We start from the raw sequence: 18,840 nt of genomic DNA, 5'->3' as shown, positions 1-18,840 counted from the left end.
ATAGAGGATCAATTTTTGATCCAAAATATAATTTTAACCATAACAGAATGTTGGTATGTTTGACACCTCATGATATATTTGGAAAATTACGTCACTTTTTATCTTGACATTTTCCAAACAGTACACAATTTGTGAAATGATGTCACAAAGCAATATAGACATCGCGCGCTGTTTCCTGTTTCGTACAGTTACTGATAATCCCTCCACAGCATCGCATCCACAAAAAGACTTCTTGCCCCATTTTCCCCTTTGACTTTGTAAAAGGGGTTAGGATTAGGGTTAGGGTTATGTTTGTGGATAGAATTTATGTTTTGGTTTAGCGTGCTGATATTTCTTACAGTGCGCGAGGTCTATGGTGCTGATATTATGTCCGGACGTTTAACATATATCCGGTATTATGCCACGATATCCATTCTTCGTGTACGAATACACTATACAGTACTACAACGAGGGATGTTCGCGTGCATTTTAATTTCGCGAATTTCGCGAGAGCCAAGATTCGCGAAATTAAAATGCACACGAAAGTTCTTTTCTATATTACACGCATTAAATGCCAGTGGCAATTCGCGAAAATTTCATACCGCGAAAAAGGTAATCGGCTCCAATTTGCGAAAACTTCATGCCGCGAATACATCATGTTTTACAGAGTAACTTGGTGTAAATGATATATCAATACGTCCTTTATATCCATACGACATATAGATGTAGGTGCATCAACAAAAGATACAACACGCAGCTTTCACATTGGGCGCGGGCCAGGAAAAACAGTGTGTGTATGTGTTTCTGTGTGTTTGAGTTCGCGCCCAATGTGAAAGCTGTATCTTTCTTTTTTTTTTTGACATGGATCAACGAGCTTACACAATTCACCGTATAGAACGCGTGTCGCACCCACATTATTATCTCATACGTCGCAAAAATCCAGCGAAATTTGAAAATGACTGCATTTACAGAAATTGGCGTAGAATAAAAAGTACTGAACCAAATTTCATGGTCTTGGTATAATTTTATTCTGCGGAGGATGCTCTTTCTAATGATGTCAAAAAATATCACTTTTAGAACGCAAGGTACTGAAAATCCACCGTTCCGCTTTTTTTGGGACAACCGGTATAATGTACTCTTAAATGAATCCAACAAGGATTGGAACAATCATCCCCCAAAGGATTGGAACAGTCATCCCCCAGCATTCCCACTGATCAGTTACTCGCCATCCCCTTTAAAGCGGGCTTTTTGAGCGTAGGTCCCATCAGAAGCCTTATAGCGTGAAGAACAAAATAGGAAGCACGGATACAACTTGAAACCAAACTAAGGAAAAGACCGTTAATACCCGGGGTAGAGAAGATTCTTCTGAAATACAAGCACAAAAGAACAAATAACCACATGCTGCATGCACACAAATTATAACGGTTGCTATGATAGCAGTAATGCATGACAGAGGTGTAATAACGTGGTTACGACATGAACTAAACATATACGGCTCCCACCAGGGGAAGTACAGGGGAAGTGTTGGAAATGAAGCAGGGAAGTGTTGGAAATGAAATACACTGTACGTGTATCAACAGTTCCTATAGGTGCATGTAAATACCAGCCAGCTGCAATGCGGCTAGAAAAAGAAAGAAGCAAAAACAATGGCAGCAAGTGTCCTAGCCCGATATTTTAAAGTATTTGTAGAAGGAAAACACTGGTAGGCTGGAATTCGAGAGTGCAAGCAACTATGTTCAAGTCTGTTCACATGGCAACAATCGAGCAGCACAAGAACATCCATATTATTTAAAGCATAATAGAAAAGAATGTAAGTGCACTTGTGTGGTGTAACTACTAAATAAATGCTAAGTATACACTTAAAGGATGGTACTGATAAACAACTTGTGACTACTGTGGGGAGATCATTCCAGTATTTCTGTCAGTTTCAAAATGTTATATATTTATTTATTTATTTATTTATTTATTTATTTATTTATTTATTTATTTATTTATTTATTTATTTATTTATTTATTTATTTATTTATTTATGTATTCATTTATCTACTGTATCTATCTATTTTGGAAAAGGGCGTTTGTGTGAGATAAATATCCGGCTTGATTAACAATAATTCTAATTGCGCGTTTTTGAAGAAAAAGCGATTACAGCAAACATTCGGATGAGTTACCCACTCTAGAATTCCGTAGTTGAGATAATGGTGATATCATAGTTGAATGTATTTATAATCTGTAGTATATGTGGCTGGGCAAATCAATGTGTCAGCTTGTTATAGGATTCCTGCGTTCATGGACAAAATTTTACTCAAGAAGTTAATACGAATTTTCCAGGATAGGTCATCAATATCAACAATCTTAACATGATCTGGAATAACTTGCAAAATGAGAGCATAACTTGCAAAACGACGGCATTCGATATAATCTATGATTTATTTCCATGTAAAGTAGTTCATAAGAGTGAGTATAATTCCTGAAGAATCAAACAAAACTTACATTTTCATTATCGAATCTATTTCATTATTTCGCATTTATGTGGTCTAGCATCAATTTAGATACAGTATGAGGGTGGGCTCACAGTGTTCCCTGTAACACATGTTAGGAGGAATTTACCCCAAACATAATCATGTGGATTCAGTGAATGCAGAAATTAATGAAGTTTCAGGAAAGTCGGTCAATGCGTTGAAATCGTTCAAATGTTACGTTCTGGTTACATCGATGAACCCAAACATATACACAAATAGGCCTACACCACACACAGCAGGTACACCTCCAAACAGCAGGTATACCTCCCAACGCCTTAAACAAGCCCTTGAAAAAGACCTGTAAGTATAGGTCGAAAGCTTGGAAGAATTAAAGGCAAAGTGAACATACTGCAACGTCTGCCAGCAGTCATTCTTCCGCCACAACTATACCTAAAGTGTAGCACCCATCACGTAAGAGGCCGAGCCCACTTCAACTTCATATATATATATATATATATGTGTGTGTGTGTGTGTGTGTGTGTGTGTGTGTCCGATAATAGCGGTGGCCCAGTGGACCGGGGCAACTAACTTTGATGACGGGCCAACAAATTTCCGATAGGGCACTTAAGAGTCAATATTGATTGAGATCTTTCTATTATCTATTTCGGGTAATTTCTCGGACTACCAAAATTTCAGATTTAAAGATTTTAACGGCCAACGGGCAACCAAATTAGAAAATTAGTGTTGAAATCTGATATTTGGGCCAAATTTCCAGTCGTTTCTATATAGGTGCTATATGCTGACATGCTGACATGGTATTGCTTGGCAGTGCTCTTGGAATTCGACTATTTCATGATCACCCTAACAAAAAAGTCCTGTGGTACTCCCTGTGGTACTTGTCGGTACCACACAATGTACCACACACTTGTAATGTTACCACAGGAATTGTGTGGTACTGTACCACAGGCTTGTAGGGTACTCCCTGTAGTACTTGTCAGTACCACACAATGTACCACATAAATAAACGTTACCACAGGAACTGTGTGGTACTGTTTTACAGGCTCATGTGGTACTCCCTGTGGTACTGGTTGGTACCACACAATGTACCACACAAATATATGTTAACACAGGAACTGTGTGGTACTGTGTCACAGGCTCGTGTGGTACTCTGGGATGTACCACAGGGCAGTACCACAGGACATTACCACAGGAAAGTTCCACAGGACAGTACCACAAGACAGTATACACACAAATTGTCCTGTGGTATTTTGGGACGTATGCCACACAACAGTACCACAGGACAGTACCACATGAATTGTCATTTGGGACGTACCACAGGAGAGCACAACAGGAATTCCACAGGATAGTACCACAGGACAGTACCACACGACTTGTTCTGTGGTATTTTAGGACGTACCACAGGACAGTACCACAGGGCAGTTCCACAGGACAGTACCACAGGAAAGTACCACAGGACAGTACCACAGGAATTTCCCTGTGGTATTTTGGGACGTACCACAGGACAGTACCACAGGATAGTACCACAGGACAGTACCTCACGACTTGTCCTGTGGTATTTTGGGACGTACCACAGGACAGTACCACAGGGCAGTACCACAGGAGAGTACCACAGAAAAGTACCACAGGATAGTACCACAGGACAGTACCACACGACTTGTCCTGTGGTATTTTGGGACGTACCACAGGACAGTACCACAGGGCAGTACCACAGGACAGTACCACAGGACAGTACCACAGAAAGGTACCACAGGATAGTACCACAGGGCAGTACCACAGGACAGTACCACAGGATAGTACCACAGGAGAGTACCACACGACTCGTCCTGTGGTATTTTGGGACGTACCACAGGACAGTACCACAGGGCAGTACCACAGGAAAGTACCACAGGACAGTACCACACGACTTGTCCTGTGGTATTTTGGGACATACCACAGGACAATACCACAGGACAGTACCACAGGATATTACCACAGGACAGTACCTCACGACTTGTCCTGTGGTATTTTGGGACGTACCACAGGACAGTACCACAGGGCAGTACCACAGGACAATACCACAGGGCAGTACCACAGGAAATTACCACAGGATAGTACCACAGGACAGTACCACACGACTTGTCCTGTGGTATTTTGGGACGTACCACAGGGCAGTACCACAGGACAGTACCACAGGATAGTACCACAGGACAGTACCACACGACTTGTCCTGTGGTATTTTGGGACGTACCACAGGACAGTACCACAGGATAGTACCACAGGACAGTACCACACGACTTGTCCTGTGGTATTTTGGGACGTACCACAGGACAGTACCACAGGGCAGTACCACAGGGCAGTACCACAGGACAATACCACAGGAAAGTACCACAGGATAGTACCACAGGACAGTACCACACGACTTGTCCTGTGGTATTTTAAGACGTACCACAGGACAGTACCACACGAATTGTCCTGTGGAATTTTGGGACGTACCACAGGACAGTACGACAGGAATTCCTGTGGTAATTTTCGATATACACCACAGGAGAGTACCACAGGAACTGTCCAAAATCCCACAGGAAAATCATAATATGGTGCTATTCCACACAGAAGTACCACACAGCAAATTAAATTCGTAAGTACCACAAAAAAATGCTACAGGATATACTTTTTTTTTTCTTAACATTTTATACCAGAGGACTATCACATCAGGAGAATATCAAACAGCAGTACCACACAGGAGTACCACACAGGAAAATTGTAAGGCAGAATCAACTGAAATTTATAACAAAAATACAAACAAAAAAGCACATATTAATATTCCTCAATTAATTGATAGATGAGTTATGCTGTGAATTATAACAATTGATTTGCCATTACTTATCCTGTCCTATACTCCTACAGTATTACCTATTTAGTGAAAGTGCTGATGTAAAGCATGAGAAATTTCATAAGGACTTCTGTGGTACTCCTGTGGTACTCCTGTGGTACTCCTGTGGTACAAATTTTTACATAGCTCATGAATATTCATAAAAAGCACTCTAGATTTTAGAAAATACATTTATGACTTAAAATATCAAAGTATTAATGATGGAACTTACTTTGAACTTTATGAAAGATTGTCTAATTATGTTATGTTATTCCAAATATCATAGATATTGTTATGAAAGTGTAATTTCATATCTTGATAATAAAGTATAATCGAGTTAGTAACCATGCCTTAATGCTTTACGGATAGACGGCCATATATATATGTACTGATAGGATCGATGGCTACCTAGGAATAGAATATGACTATATAGATCTATTATAGGACTAGATTGGCACTTGGCCATTAGATTCTCGTTTGAGGATATATGTTAGGAGTAGGACAGGTTATTAAGTAGGGCCATGTTTGTCCTGAAATCCATCACTCACCTATCAGGAATATTCCGTGAAATGTGGCTAAAAGTCTCCCAGATTTTTTTTTCGATCTGTCCTGTGTGGTACTCTCCTGTGGTACCATGAAAATGCTGTGTGGTACTGCCCTGTGGTAATGCTGTGTGGTAATGATCGACCTGTGGTATTGTCCTGTGGTACTGTCCCAAAATACCACAGGGCAGTTCCTGTGGTACTGCCCTGTGGTACGTCCCAAAATACCACAGGAATTCCTGTGGTACTGTCCTGTGGTACTGTTCTGTGGTACCGGTCCTGTGGTACTTTCCTGTGGTACTGCCCTGTGGTACGTCCCAAAATACCACAGGAATTCCTGTGGTACTGTCCTGTGGTATGTCCCAAAATACCACAGGACAATTCCTGTGGTAATGTCCTGTGGTACTGTCCTGTGGTACTTTCCTGTGGTACTGTCCTGTGGTACCGTCCTGTGGTAATTACCACAGGAGTACCACAGGACTTTTTCGTAAGGGCATACCCGATACTATAATGACTGACATCGGAAATTAAGGTGGATACATAGAGAAAGACTTTCGTATCGGCGCCTATAGACAACACTGCTTTACAACGAATTATACATGAGTGCTGTAGGCATTATGCACATTTATTTTTCATATGTCAATTTCGCCTATTGGGATTCGCTGATTGCAAAACCATTTTCAAACTGCCTACGCTGTGCTATCCAAAACCGCCGCAATCAATAGTGTGCCACTTCATAATGATTACTGGAGAAAAAAAAAAGCCCTGTAAGTTTTCCCCACAGCAATTGCTATGTTTCGTTCCTTTTCAGAATACCAATGTGAGAATCCCCTCGTAGTGAAGAAAACCTGAGAAAAAGTCAAATTATACCAATAAGATATTCTCACAAGTTAAATTAGTACATCTTCGTTGTATCTGAGTCATTTGATTACAGTGATCGAACGGTTAAAACTGTCCTGGCCCTATTAAGCCAATGGAAATACATCCATAAATGAAGAGTATGCACAGTATATCAATAGTCGGTATACATAGCAACTTTATAAATTTCAACGAGACAATAGGTTTTTAGTGAAGATGACAATGTACGTTAAGTACGCCTCGTACGCTTACGGACGATGCATGACGGATGACGCAGGGTGGATGAAAAGTGTTTGCAATAGCTCTCCTGACTCATGTTTGTCTTTATGATTAAAACACATGATGGATCAACGTAAATATATTACGCTTAGGTACAGTACTACACTATAACATGCTAGTGATTATCGCCTCCGAGATCTGCTCCCCTCCTTGACTTTCTCAGTACTTCGAATACTTACATATATACAACGAAGAATGTCAGACTTGCACATAAGTCTAACCGATGCATGCAAACTCTTTGGTATCAACATCGTATCCCGTATAGAACCAGGATATTATATCGGTTTACTTTTGTATTAGAATACACAGATTTTACTTTCCTTCGGATCCATGAAAAATCTACATGTATACTGTATTTAACTTACGTACATTTACTTTAAATACACTAAAATGAAATCTCACACGATATCCAGATCGCTCATATTAGATGTTGCTATGTCGGGGAAAGATCAGACATATCACATAAGACGACTTGAATCATGTTTGCACATCAATATATCGAGTTGGTCATCCAACGTTCTCAGAAGGGAAAATAATACAGAGACATTAATAGATCAGTTTTGATGGCTACCGTTCCAAGTTATCAACGTGGCTAATTTACTATGGCAGAAACACAGACACCAAAATTCTTCCCTTCTACTGACCTTTTTTTTTTCACGCTAAAGTGGTTTGTATATGCACCAATGCAGAAGGCCAATTGCAGAATTCTAATCAATTCTTTGTCTTAATCAGTGGCGTATCTAGGGGGGGGGGGGCAAGGGGGGCACGTGCCCCGGGCGCCACTCCTTGGGGGCGCAAAAAAACGAAAAAAAAAACGAAGAAGAAGAAGAAGAAAAAAAAAAAAACGAAGAAGGAGAAGAAGAAGAAGAAGAAGAAGAAAACTCGCCCGGAAGGGGGGAAGGGAGATTGGTGGGGGGGGGGGGGAAAGAAAACCAAATCAAACAAGATAAAAACAAAACAGATGATGACGCGGACAAAATGACAATGTTTATTGTGTTCACACAAAAATTTCATGTTCTGTGAGCTGAAATACAAAAATTTTCGGCTCGCTCGCTGCGCTCGCTCCCCAAAATTTATATAAGAAAGAAGGTAAGAACAAAACGTGATGATGACAAAATGACAGTGTCTATTGTGTTCACACATGTCATTTTATATTTAGCAGGCAAAATGTTTCGCGGAGCAGCGGCTTCAATTTCTTTCGTTCTGAAACGATCGCCGATTGGATCAAAAGAGGACGCCAACGGTTTCGAACATACGGGGGAGGGGGGCGCAAAAAAACCCGAATCAAACAAGATAATAACAAAACGTAATGATGACGCGGAAATATAAAAATTTCCGCTCACTCGCTCGTACTAATTTAGAGTATTTTTTCAAGTTCTCAGTTTGTTGGTATAAATCGTTATCTATAAGGCCGTCACTATATCTTGATTAGAATTGTAAGATTTAATAGGCAAAAAATGACAAGAGTTTCATGATTTGTAAGCTGAAATAAAAAATTTTCGGCTCGCTCTCTGCGCTCGCTCGACAAAATTTGTATAAAAAAAGAGAAGAAGATAAGAACAAAACGGCTTGTGCCGAAAGGGTGGGTTGGGTGGTGGCGCGTCGCGTTAATGGGAACACCACCCTTCGTCCAAAGCCCCCCCCCCCCCCGGTTTTGCCGAAAGGGTGCGTTGGGAGCGTTGGGTCGCGTCGCGTTGACTGGAACCCCACCCTTCGTCCAAAGCCCCCCCCCCCCCCCCCCCGGTTTTGCCGAAAGGGTGCGTTGGTACTTTTTTCTCATGTAATATTAAAAGACGAGTTTTGAATTTATATTTAACCTTCAAACAACCATTTCAAAGAGGCTATCGTCCGGATCTGTTTATACACTCTATTACCACCTGGTCTACAGCCAGTTGGTCTATTAGACTGTTTAATATCAGTTGGTCTAATAACCAGTTGGTCTAGTCATCATTTCGTCCAATTACTGTTTGGTCTAATTGTTATTTGGTTTAATTACTATTTTGTCTACAGTCAATTCGTCTATTATGAGTTGGTCTAATTCCATTTCGTCTAATCATCAAATTGTCTAAAATAAAACCAAATTTGTCCAATATAAATTTGGTGTACACATCAAAAAAAAGCCCCCCCCCCAAAAAAAAAAAAAATAGCCCAGTTGGTCATATAGACGAAACGATGATTGGACCAAATGGTACCTGATTAGACCAGGAGGCTAGCTATTAGACCAAATGACAATAAGATCAATGGTTATTAGACTAAATGGGTGTACACTAAATGATGATAGACAGAGGCTAGACCAACTGGGCAATGGACCAAAATTAATGATGTGTACACCAAATTTATAATGGACAAAATAATTTGGTTTTATTTTAGACCATTTGATGATTAGACGAAATGGAATTAGACCAACTCATAATAGACCAAATCGGTATTTGATGATATAGAACTCTAAATTGGTGTTAGACCAAAAATAGACCAAATGGCTATTGTTAGACGAATTGACTGTAGACCAAATAGTAATTAAACTAAATAACAATTAGACCAAACAGTAATTGGACGAAATGATGACTAGACCAACTGGTTATTAGACCAACTGATATTAAACAGTCTATTAGACCAACTGGCTGTAGACCAAGTGGTAATAGAGTGTAAACCGATAATAATGATGATAATAATAATAATAATAATAATAATAATACATTACATTTGTAATGCGCTTAATACAAAATGGAATTAGACCAACTTTCGTCTCTTCCCTGTGCGCTTAGAAACCGATCCGGACGATAGCCTCTTTGAAATGGTTGTTTGAAGGTTAGATATGAATTCAAAACTCGTCTTTTAATATTACATGAGAAAAAGTACCAACGCACCCTTTCGGCAAAACCGGGGGGGGGGGGGGGGGGGGGGGGGGGGCTTTGGACGAAGAGTGGGGTTCCAGTCAACGCGACGCGACCCAACGCTCCCGACGCACCCTTTCGGCAAAACCGGGGGGGCTTTGGACGAAGGGTGGTGTTCCCATTAACGCGACGCGCCACCACCCAACCCACCCTTTCGGCACAAGCCGAACAAAACGTGACGATGACGCGGACAAAATGATAATGTCTATTGTGTTCACTCATGTCATTTTATATTTAGCAGGAAAAATGTTACACGGAGCAGCGACTGCAATTTCATTCGTTCTGAAGCGATCGCCGATTGGATCAAAAGAGGACGCCAACGGTTTCGAACATACGGGGGAGGGGGGCGCAAAAAAAAATAAAAAAAGATAAGAAAAACGTAATGATGACACAGAAATATACAAATTTCGGCTCACTCGCTCGTACTAATTTAGAGTATTCATTCAAGTCCTCAGTTTGTATGGTATAAATCGTTATCTATAAGGTCGTCACTATAATTGTGTGATTTAATAAGCAAAAAATGACAAGAATTCCATGTTTTGTAAGCTGAAATACAAAAATTGTCGGCTCGCTCGCTGCGCTCGCTCGTCAAAATTTGTATAAAAAAAGATAAGAACAATACGTGATGATGACGAGGACATATACAAATTTCAGCTCACTCACTGTAATTGTGAGATTTAATGAGCAAAAAATGACAAGAATTCCATGTTTTGTAAGCTGAAATACAAAAATTGTCGGCTCGCTCGCTGCGCTCGCTCGTCAAAATTTGTATAAAAAAAGATAAGAACAATACGTGATGAATACGAGGACAAATTTCAGCTCACTCAATATAATTGTGAGATTTAATAAGCAAAAAATGACAAGAATTCCATGTTTTGTAAGCTGAAACACAAAAATTTTCGGCTCGCGAGCTGCGCTCGCTCGCCAAAATCTATCAAAATTCATTACATTTAAATCACCCTCAAAAGATTCCTTTTAAGTGCTTGAAAAAGCATCATGTGGACTTTGTTTAAAGTCCCTACCAGGATGGGATTGGGGTTGAACACTTTTTCAGAAATTAGGGGCGCAATTTTCGTGCTTGCCCCGGGCGCCGTTTTCCCTAGATACGCCACTGGTCTTAATACAGCTGTCCTCGCAAAACACTTATTGACCGTAAACTGTAATCATGTTGGAGAACACCACCTCAAAGTTTCATAAAGATGTCGTAAACTATACAAGCAGAAATAATCACTCGATACAAAGCCAATCAATCAAATAAACATGCCTGTACATGAGTTGTTTTTTTTTTTTTTTTAAATCATCATTCTGTTTATTGGTCATTTCCACACCGCATTTTAATTTGATGTCCTGATAACCTCCAAGTAATGAGAGAATACAGGGAATTAACATAGAAAATAATGCATCATATCACATCACACAGTAAATGTCACATTTTGGAACAACTAAAAAGAGAGGAGAGAGTAACTTCTATATTTCAACTGGGTACGTCATTGTATCCGAATAAAATAACCAGCAACCCGCATAGAGAGGGAAGGATAGGGAAGAGCGACGGAATTAGGACGGAAGGGAGGGAGGGAAAGCACCTTCGATTTCTTCTTTTTTGACATAATTATGGCGCCATACAAATGCTGTGAATTATCATCATCACCAAAATGTCGGAGAAGTAATGTAAGAAAGTTTAAGCACCCCTTGCCTTCCTCCTTTCATTTTGTTAACTAAATGACGCCAAAATTAGAATCCGTCAGTCTCTAAACCAGAAAATACAAGGAAAAAAAAGACCATTCACCTTCTTTACCCCATTTCTGTTTTCCCAACACGACACCACCTCAGCTTTTAATCCCAGCCATCATACACCCTCTACAAAACTGCTCATATAATCGTTAACTAGTCCACTGAGAGCACGAAGAAAATGGTGTGTTGACATTTCTCATGTTTTCACAAAATGGTCAAATCGGTCACAATCATTGTGCAATGAGGTGATGATGATTAACTCGGGACTACTCAGGAAATTCTGTCGAAAGACAGCATAACCGCATATATCCTGTGCGTATCTACAAAGGATATCATAAGATGCAGAAGAGGTACCGAAAACAATTCCTGCTAATTTTTCAGACGTCAAATCAAGAATGTCATCCCAACGTAAGAAAGCAAAATACGAAATACATGTACATGTATCTGTTATTCTTCGGTCGTAAAGTCTATTCACACAAGTGTATGATACTGAACATCACCTATGTTAGTCCAAAGGCTATGATGCGTGAACTCAATTGCAGTTGTTTATTTTACATTTACCTCATTGAAAGTACATGTATCACTAAAAACACAATCAAATGCCCTTTCTTTATATCAGAGAGTTCGAAACTAGTCATTTTTTAATGAATAAGAATAGAAAGATTCATAAAACAATGAACCTGTCGCAAATGCCTTTCCAACATCCACTTTGGAAAAATTACTTCCTGAGCTACTTTCAGTCTTAATAGCTTTAATAACTTAATAACTTTACTTGTCAATGTATTGTGAAACGTTTAACGTTGGACTCAATATAAAACAATGTGATACCATTGATATAATTCTAAATTTCACTGAACCCCCTAGGGTACATATATCATATTTGCAAAAAGATAAAAATAAGAAATAAATGAAAATAAATGAAAATAAAATTGATAAATAAGCAGCAGTAGTGCATTTTGTGGTAATATGTGAAAAGTCAGTCTTGGCATTGAAGGCTGTGTGTAAAATGCCTATATTGACTTGCTTGACCCATGTTCTTTTGATCCAAAACTAGGGGTATGCAACTAGAAGCGATCATTTAATGAAGAGCATTAAAAACGAGAGCAATTGGAGGATAGACACTCCAAGACAAAGTCAACTTCACCTCTAGTACCCCTTCAGGTACCTTACATCATTGAATACATAGTCTTTACAATGTAAAGTACTGTTTCGTGTATCTCCACAGGAGACATGCCCTTCAGCAAAGCACTTTGTCCACATAGCTGCTCTTTATACCCAGGAGTATAAATGGGTACCCGGTAGGATGAGTATTGGTTGATCAGCATGTGTGGGCCTGTAAGATGGCGACTGGCTGGAATGCTCCCCAGGGAGTGGAGAGTGAGCACTGTCGGTGCTGGTTGGGAATAATGCATGCCTATCCAGTGACTGGGGTAATAATGGTATGCATGCACCTTGGGCACTTTACAGAGTGGATGCAGTGCAAAATGACACATGTATTTATAATTATAATTATAATAATAATAATAATAATAATAATAATAATAATTATTATTATTATTATTATTATTATTATTATTATTATTATTATTATCTTTATTATTATCATCATCATCATAATTATCATAATTATTATCATTATCACTATCCTCATCCTCATCATTATTACTATTATCATTATTATTCTACTTGTTCTACTAGATAGAAAGATGACTGAAATTTTACAGTGTTCAGGCCCTCAGTAGCTCTGCTTGTAGGCTCCCTTGGCTCTACATGTAACTTTTAACAACTATGTATTTTCTTATATTATATCAATTATTCAATATTTCACATTTCATACAATTTCACATGTCATTTGATTTCAACACAGACGCACAAGACAAAATGGTCAATTTGAGATGGAAATAAACAAATACACATGTATACAAATATGAATGGTGTGTAATATTTGGAACTTACTAAAAAGCAGAAGCTTGTAGAATGTAGACTCAATATAGTAATGATCCAAGAGTTTAGTACTATATCAATGAAGAAATATGATCAAACTATAATGGAATTACTTAATGCATATAATATTTATAGGGTTCATGATTAAAGCTTCGTAGCAATTTTTTTTTTCAAATAAATTTCGTCTTAACTATGCATTCCATACGTCTAAGGATGACTCGTGTTAAATCTACATAGAATATGCACTGTATCTTTAAATAAATGACAGGATGATAATATTTTTTTCATCACTGAGACCACTTCACTACTAGAAATATCTCAATCTTTCCTATAAATTCGTACATGTACCCAATGTCATCAGAGTTCCCTACTTCATCATTAGATGTTATCCTTTATCACTGTTCTATACTCTATAGAGCAATGCTTTGAGGACATGTACAAATTTGGGTACCACCTCAGAATGCTACTTGAACCACTTGATCAACTAACTGTCCCCTATCTCTGGCCTCATAGGGGCCAACTCACCAGCAGGACAGGTTGAGCAGTTTTACATCCCATATTCCTTGTATGTTCCAAATGGGCTACCCTTGCTATTCTATCACTAGAAACAAACAAACAAACAAACAAACAAATATACATATATATCTTTAGAGCACGTAAATGCAATATCAAATGTTGATACTATTTGTGGTTTGCAGATTTTTTAAACCCTTTTTTCCAGTTTACTCACTTTTGAGTAATTTTAGGTCCTATTACATTCTTGACGTCAATGGCATTCACTCCAGTCATTAATTGCACAATTTTAAATTCCTTGCCTCTTGCAAGAATTCCTGCCAAGTTTGGTTACATTTAGACCATTGCTTCGACAAAAAATAAAACTGTACAAAGTTTGTGGAATTTGCTGAAAGACTTGGTCCTACATACTTAGGAGCTTGTGAGTACATTGTAGTACATAAACCAAGTCATAAACATGGCTTTACACATAATAAACATCATTATACAGAAACCTAATTTGTTCTTTCATTTAACTAACCAAGTCAACAGTTTTGCTATTATGTAGAGATATTTCATATTGAGATAATCATAGTTGAACCTGCATTTATCAATACAAACCTGTAAAAAAAGATTACACAGCTTTCTTCACACCACATACAATAAATCAAAGAAGCTATTGTGAACTAAAATACTTGCCTGAAACAGTTAACACATTGCTTTTACAGTACAAAGTAATCATATGCAGGACATATGAATGATGTCACTATGGATATGTGGCAACCAGAACAGATGAAATAATAAGAAATTAAGACACAGAAAGGTGCACCCACAGAATAATTGCCACGATACATTGTACTTCATAGACTGACTGAAAATATTGATTCAAAAACAAACTTAGGTCCACTGTCTAAATGTGTCTACAAGTGTCTAAATCTGAAGTCAAAAGGTGAGTAATACACATTTTTGCACACATAGCAAGAATGAAAATTCGATTACACAGCTGTAAGTCGTTGGATTTTCTCTGGTCCTTATCATTCATTCAAACTCATCATGTATCACACATACTCAGCTAATTTCAGCAATAAATGTAACACCTTCAAGGTTCTTGATTTTATCACAGGCAACAGTGACTCAGTGGACAGTTATGAGGCTTACTGTACAAGTGGGTGTGTGGTGCCTCATAAATGTATTGGAGTACAAAACAGCCATGTAATAAAGCCATGGCTTGAAAGACATAGAAAAAAGACAGCATAGCATCACAATTGATATGGGCATAATTGACAGAAGTACTCAAAACATGCAGTAGACTTAATATACAGGTAAATTATGTCACTACTGTTTTTCTTTCTTCACAATCTCAGATTTCTTTAACTGTAAGCCATGTTATAACTTGTAGTTGAAGCAAAGGCAAATTGTCTTTGGTTGATTATCTGAAGTATTCAGTATTCAATTTGATGATTCCGTTAAAATCATCAAACTTGTCTCATATATTTGGACGGAATATTGCCACCGCTTCAACATGGTCAATAAACACATTCCACTATATACATCTGTTCTACTGCTGTGTGTCTATTCATGATATACTTTTTCTGAACTGCTGAAGCAATAACATGAAGGCAGGAAGCTGCATTATAATACATACATCTATCATTCTAAATATATTTATCTGCAAGAAATTAAAATATAAATTATGATTTCACACACCAAATATGCAGACCGGCTAAAAAACAGTGACAAACTAGACATAATTATACTAAAAATGTACTTTGCATTTGACTTTGGCCATTTTACATCATATCTCTGATACACCCGCATACCTTTAATTTTCCTTTTTCCTTTAAACTTCCGAAGCACTGAAGCTTCAAAAAGATTTTGTTTTTTTGTAATGAAATGCTTGTGAATAAAGATTACACTTAAACAGAATGAAACCAATCAAGCATTGAGAATTAACGTAAACGAAACATCTACATCACACGATGGGTTGCTTCTTTCACTTGGATATATTTTCTGTTACTCTTACTGACCTTATATATATGCACATAGACTAAAATATCATCTTTGAATAAATTTCATGATGAATAAATGTGCAATATCTGTTGGTATGCAAGCAAATAATGCCTTGGTTTTACTGAAGAAAATAACAAAAAAGACTAAACCACATTCAAGAATAAATCAACGATAATTCAGGTACTATCAATAATAAAGCATCTTTTCAATGATGTGATGTCCTAGTCTTGTGAAGAAGCCATCTTCAATCAGTCCTATTTCAGGTGAGGTACAGCTCACTGCCATTATAACTAAAACTTTCTACCTAGAAATGTTTCCTTATCAAAGTGATGCATACCACAGAAGGGACAATCTATTATTTGGTATACTGGGGAATACACATGAATGAAATTTTCACATCTAATCAAAACTTACAGTATCATGATATGGCATGTGAACAAAGCTTTCTCTGTATCTCTGCCTCTAACCACCTCTATCACGATAGTCTAGTGGCTGCCAACCTTTGTAACCGGCACATACCTAATCACCGACAATCATTGCTTGTATCATCATGAACAGACTTTGCAAGAACCATTTTCCTCATAGAGGAGTCCTCATATGCTTGACCTGTTCCAAAACAATTTTACCATCATCTTGAGCCTTTGAGGTAAAAGTTTTGCTTTTTTTCTTACCAATTTTCATGTTTCTTCGCTGTTTAATCCTTTATGTATCTACACAATTAGCTTTAACTTGCCAAGCTTTTCCTAAAGCATTTAGTTATCCATCCCAACTTGACCTAGTTGTAGACTAGCAAGACAACTCTGTAGTGTAGCAATGTGCCTCAATGCAACAGGAAGGCCATGGAGACACAATTGGGATTAGAGCAAGAAGGTCGTCTCTGATCAGTGACAATTAGTTTCCAGACATCTGTGTCAAATACATCAGTATTCAAGCCAATCAGTGAATAATGCACAGTAAGAGTTAAGGCATCTTCCATTAGTTCTCAAACAAAAAATTTTCAATAAAAAATGTCATGATACAACAATGAAAAAAAAAAAGAGACCCAGTGGGTCTAGTGCTCACCTGAGTATCTGAAGTTCAAGCATACTTGCAGACTGTAACCTAAGAAGAACCGGAGGGGGGCCTTTGGTGTTCACTTGTATAGTCTATCACCCTGGTGATACTACGAGCCAAATTTGCAGAAAATCTGATCATGCCATTTCATTAAGATAAAAATGAGAAAACTGGTCTCCATTTTGCTCCTAAGTATTTGATCAGAGACACAACCAAACTTGAATTTACTCAGAGCATGGTGCCCATTTGAATAAAGTGAGATCTTATTACCCTAGGAATGCTACCTGCCGAGTTTGGTGATAATCTGTCAAAGGATTTAAAAAAAACTGGGAATGTAAAAAGTTCATGCACGATACGCAACAGACACCACACAATAAATGATTGCAATAGCTCAATTAAGGTGAACTAAGGATGAGATGCTGTTTCCACAGTCCATAGACCCGTGCATGAAACTTCATCTTTCTGTTTGGAAAATTCTGTGATGTTGCATATACAAACTTCAGTCTTAACATGAAATTTCTGTCTAAAATATACTTGCAAACATGCATGTCCTATTCATAATAAAAATGAGAGAGGGAAAAGTCATGATATGCAAACATTTTTGTCCCTCTCTTTTATAATCATAATCATGTAAGCTATGGTCAAATCATTTCTTGTTTGGTGGTAAGAAATAGAAATTCTCATACTGTATTAGCTCTCGTATCTTTTACTCATGGAATCAAAAAGATTGCTGAAATTTGCAAATGATACATCTCCAAATTCCCTCATATGAAAGTATTTGACAAAGCGCAGTTGCATCGCACTTCACCAACAAATTCAGGACCTGCCCCATGTGAACTGCACATTGCATAACATGTGTCAACATGAGATATTGATTACTCTCATTCATCTCTGATATGTTTGTTCTTCTTTCCTAACTGTTGTCATGTATGTTGCAAACATATTAATACACATTGACACCCTCATCAATTTATCAAATAACTTTAGCAATAGGCCTACATGATAAAAAATCTAGAATGATACTAAGATACATAGACATTATTTAATCACACATTTTGGATGACATTGACTAGGATATCTAAAAATGTTGCATGGGCTATTAAGGCCAAATAACATGTTGTGCAAGAAATGGCCCTTGTCAGTGCAATATATTCTACAATAGTGTGAAAGAAAGTAATCCCTTTTAGTTTATATTTCCAGACTGAACAGCTAATCCCTCTGTCTGAATTTTGTCTGATTCTTCATAGTTCAGCAATGGAAGCCATGAGCTGGTGAATATGCACAGAGCAACCATTACTCAAACCATGCAGTGAGTCTGTACATGCCACAATTTAATATTTGTGCTTTCTCATTAAATCATGCAGACTTATAGTGACAACTGAGAAGTGTTCTTATCGACAAATGGAACATTTTTGTGCCAATTAATGCACTTCACAAGTTATGTTCTACTATTGAATACCTAAAGAGAAGTTCTAGTTTAGTTATAAGTTAATCAGTGATAACAAATAGTAAAATCTTACAAAATATGTTACAGTGAAAACTTGATCAAAATTGGACAAGAATTAGAGAAAAATGAAATTGTGAAGATTTGCTAATTTCTACAGAACACTTCTCGTACAGCTGATATGGTCATGCCGATGGGTGTGCTAATGCTGTCATTACCTCACAATTTTCCATTCATTATGTATTAAAAAAAACTGACACAAAAATTCAATGTATCTGTTATCAAA

Source organism: Diadema setosum, chromosome 9 (assembly GCF_964275005.1).
Source record: "Diadema setosum chromosome 9, eeDiaSeto1, whole genome shotgun sequence".
NCBI classification, from domain to species: Eukaryota; Metazoa; Echinodermata; class Echinoidea; order Diadematoida; family Diadematidae; genus Diadema; species Diadema setosum.
Note: the sequence above shows the minus strand (reverse complement) of the source record.